Source organism: Mustela putorius, unplaced genomic scaffold (assembly GCF_011764305.1).
Source record: "Mustela putorius furo isolate JIRA1106 unplaced genomic scaffold, ASM1176430v1.1 tig00537335_pilon_pilon_pilon, whole genome shotgun sequence".
Taxonomy (NCBI): Eukaryota; Metazoa; Chordata; class Mammalia; order Carnivora; family Mustelidae; genus Mustela; species Mustela putorius.
In genome coordinates this window covers 2456773-2461469 of record NW_025422457.1, presented here as the reverse complement: position 1 = coordinate 2461469, position 4697 = coordinate 2456773, and positions in this window count along the sequence as shown.

The following is a 4697-nucleotide window of genomic DNA, read 5'->3' as shown; positions in this document are numbered from 1 at the left end:
AGGTAGGCCTCTGACTTTTTGAATTTTATAGCCTCCCTTTTGTTGTTATTGCTGTGTGAGGCAGTTTGGAGTGGTGGACAGATGACAAGTCTCAGAACCTAACTGTGTTCAGACTCTGACCTTGCTCTAGTGTCTACCCCTATTCATCTCTCTGAAGGGAATGAGTCAGTCTCTGTGGTAGGCAGTACAGGGTTCCATCCGGGACTCCAGATCTGGTTCTGATGAAAGTAAGCTGGAAGGTTGGGGGCATGTCCATCCCTTTGCCTCACTGGGTCTCATGAGATAGTTGACTTGGATGATTTCTAGAGTCCCTTCTAACTTTACCTTTCTGTGTGAAGCATTCTAGCACCTCTGGGTAGAACCTTTTTTTCAGACTAAGCTGATAGCTTTTTGTTAGGAGGTGATACTACAAATCTCAGCAATTGGCAAATTTCATAGTTTTTTTTTCCTATAGCTTTATCCAGATCGCTCCAAATGAGGTTGAGAATAGTTGTTGCTTTCAACACTGTTCAAAATTCAGACTTCTGTTATAGTAGATGCACACATAGCAGCCTTGAGGAGGAGGGTGAAAATAGCTCCATCCCACGCAGACACTTATTTTTGTCTAACTCCTCCACTTTTCCTTCTTCCTGAAACATGGACCCACAGAAGCTGCTGTTATCTGAGTGCACCTGGCAAGTGTGTGTCTGCACGGGTGACTGTGCAGAAGGGAGCTATAACTCCAGGTTGTAAGTGCTTGATAAAATGCCAGAAGCACAAATGTTGTATCTAAGTGAGTTGTTGTCTTTCCAAGTATTCACCTTGGTAAGGGAATAGTTATTCTACAACTGTTTGGGGACTCCTACTTATTTCTGACAGTACGTTAATTTACATTTTAATCAAAGTGATATAAGCTTTGAGTTGAAACAAGTCAACTAGGCTATAAACACTTACCAACACAGTAGTCCAGTAGCCTGCCGGCCACCTCCCCCATATCTTGCTCCCCCAAAAGGTGACCGCATTTCAGGTCTTTTGGTACCTTCTTATCATATGTGAGTCCATATTTTTAAACAATATGCTCATACCTGATTAATAATTTGACATCATTTTTAGAATTTTAGCACACATGAGGTTTTAGATCTCTTATGCTCGCATTTTTTCCTCCAGTGCTTCCACTTCCTCCAACAGGGAATTAGAACTACAATCTGTGTTTAGATTATTATGATCACTGAAAGATGGCTTGTGCTAAGCCAAGTAGTAGATTATAATTTCCAACCTCTTGTTTTATCCTAGTAATTCATGATTGCCTGCTTCTTCTTCCCCACCCCCTTCTTCCTCTTTCTTCTTTTGTTCATTATCTCTGTATCTATGGCTAAATTTCCCTAACACCATTCTACATCCTCTCTATACCAATCTCCACAGGGTCAAAACCAGTGTCTGTGGGGGATGGAGATAATTTCTCATTTATCTTGAAGCCGCCTCCATTTCTTTTTTTCCCCCCTGCAGACCTTTCTCCAGGAGCCTCAGCCTCCAGCTCCTCTTTGGCTTGTTTTCCTGATCCACTGAAAAAGTGTCCACATGGGACCTCATTTCACAGTCACCTTGGGAATTTGATCCTCTTTCTTGTAGGTTGCACCTCCTATCTCCTGGATCCCATGCCTTCTCCCGTGTCAGTGTATACCTTGTTTTGTTGGGGCACAGTCTCAAACAATTCTCTGACAAGGTGTCTCTGTAGGTAGTATTTTGAAATCTTGCTTGTATAAAAATGTCTGTAGTCGGTGCTCACATTCTTTGGGACATTTAGTTGGGAAGACATAAAAATAACTTTCCTTCAAAAAATGGTTTTTGTTTTTGTTTTTTTTTTTTGCCTTTAGCTTCTAGGGCTGATGTTGAGAAGTCTGCTGCTACTCTCATTCCTCATTTCTTTGTAAGATATTTTTCTTCCAGAAGTTTCTGTTTTTCCATTGTATGTTAAAATTCCATGACTATATATGTTAGTGTAGACCTTTTAAAATTTATTATGTTGGGCACTTGCTGGGCCCCTTTAGTTTAGAACTTTGTGTTCTTCAATTTCTTATATTTTTTAATAATGTTTTCTCTATTATTTTTCTCAGTTGCTACCCCCCGCCCCCTTTCTGGAATATCATTGGTCAGAAAATAACTCCCTGGAACAATTCTCTGATTTTTAATCTACTTAGCCATTCCTTTACACATTTTTATATCTTTTGGGAAGTTTCTTCAACTTTTTTTTTTTTTTTTTACACTTTGGGAGTTTTCTTCAACTGCTTTTTACATTTTCCACTGGGTTTATTGTAACTTTACAATAACAAAATTTATCTTTACAATAAACTTCTGCAATAAACCATTTCTTCTTTTTTTTTTTTTAAGAAATACTTTCTTTTTTTTTTTAAAGATTTTTTTTTTAATTTATGTATTTGACAGAAACAGAGGGAGAGATCACAAGTAGGCAGAGAGGCAGGCAGAGGTGGAGGGGGAAACAGGCTCCCCGCTGAGCTGAGAGCCTGGTGCGGGGCTCGATCCCAGGACACTGAGACCATGATCCGAGCGGAAAGCAGTGAGCGGAAAGCAGTGGCTCAACCCACTGAGCCACCCAGGTGCTCCTAAACCATTTATTCTTATTCTCATGGCTCCTTTTGTTGTTTCTGTAACTTATTCTTGTTTTATGGATATAACCTGTATCCTACCTCTCTGAAGATACTAATTACATATTCACAGCAGTTTGCTGCTTTCTGAATTGCCTCTGCTTCCTCTAGGTTGTTTTGTTACTGTTTCTTATTATCTCCATCTTTTGTCTGGAAAGGTTTTCTTCAGTACTGATGTTTTTTACTTGTCAGTTCCTATTTAAGGATGAAATTTGTAGTGGATTACACTTTAGGGTCATCTAGTGGCAACTGGGCCTTTTCACACACAGCTGGCTGTATTTGGAAGACAGGAATTACAGTGCAAAGGCCAGGTCCCTAAAACAGGGAGCAGTGAATTAGTATGGTAAAAAGTTCAGCGCTTTCCCCTCCTTCATTTAGGGAGACTGTGTTTCATTCTTGAACTTTAGAAATCATCAAAGGGATTAATCAGTGGTTACCCCTTTGAGATAATTCCAGATGCTTTCCAAAACATGTGAGGTTGGAACTTTAGCTCACTGAGCCCAAAGGACACCCTCTTTGGAGATGGGCACAAACAATCAGCCGGGAAAGATGAAAAGAAAGATGACACGGGTATGATGACTACCCAGGGAACTGAGATTGATGCACTTGTGCAAGCAACAGTGAGGCTCTTGTATCGATATAAAATCCTCGTGTTATATGATCTTTGTTTTTGACTTTCAAGGGAGCAGCTTCTTGCACTATCACTATAGGATTACTGCTGTTGCCTAGGAAGTTGTCTGCAACAGGACAGTTATGGGCAAATAGAGAAATTACAGATAACACTGTCTGCAAATAAATCGAAATGTCTTTTCCCTGCTCTGAAAATAAGGAATTTTCAGATTTTAAGCAAAAAGTGCTAGATCTGTGTTTCTTCAATTCCAGCCATCACCTGCTGTACAAGTGCCTTAAATCCATTCCAGAATCCAGCGGGAGTGCTTTTCTCTCTTTCTTCTATTTATTCATTTATCCACCCAACCATGTATCGTTATCCTACCTACTCGTCAAGGCCAAGTCTAAGAAGCTATATTCAACTATGGAGTTCCACTGATTTCTCCTTTCCCTGAATACCTAAGCACAGCTGTCAGCATCACACATTCTAGCATGTAGTAATTCATGACTTAGATTGTCCCCAGCTGTGGTCACAAGCATACATGCTTCCCAAGCACGAGGCAGTTAATGTAAATGCAGTCTTCTCTGTGAGTCTGCTCTACAGAGCTCCAAGGACAGGAGTGAAGGGGAGAATGGGTGCTCTCAGGAACTGGCAGCTGGACCTTTGTCCCAGTCAATTGCTGCCTGTCAGGAATGCAGGTCAAGGGGCGTAGATCTTCCAGTTTTTCAACAAGAGCCAGATATCCAGATTTTTATATGATCTTTAAAAAAAAACAATGATGGCTCAACTTTACAAAAACACTGCATAGCACACACACCCTGGGTGTTTCACATTGTAGATCTGCAGCCTCTGATATAAGTATTCTTTTCAAGACATGAAGAGCGTCTTGAGCTCCTTGTTTCTGAATTCCCCACAGCAGCTAGTACGTGAACCAGCATGCAGAGTAGGTGCCTGAGAGGTGCTCGTCCAACTTTCCAGAATACCGCATCCAAGTCAAGCAAAATTATTGCCTCAGCTGACTAAGTGGGTTAAAGCCTTTTTTAAAAGGAATATTCATTGAGGCTTGACACTACCAAGGGGCTGGAGGCACTGTCCACACCACCTCTTTTTTTTTTTTTAAGATTTTATTTATTTATTTGACAGAGAGAGAGCACAAGTAGGCAGAGAGAGAGAGAGAGAGGAGAAAGCAGGCTCCCTGCTGAGCAGAGAGTCTGATGTGGGGCTCGATCCCAGGACCCTGGGACCATTACCTGAGCCGAAGGCAGAGGCTTTAACCCACTGAGTCTATAACTCAGTGGGTTATAGACTCAGTGGGTTAAAGCCTCACTGTAGCCTATAGGTAATACAAGCAGAATTATTCCCCTAAAACTTACTTATGTATTAAAACCCCCTCACCTTCCCCCAAATCTAGTATGTCTTGATATTTTGCCTGGCAGGTATAAGTG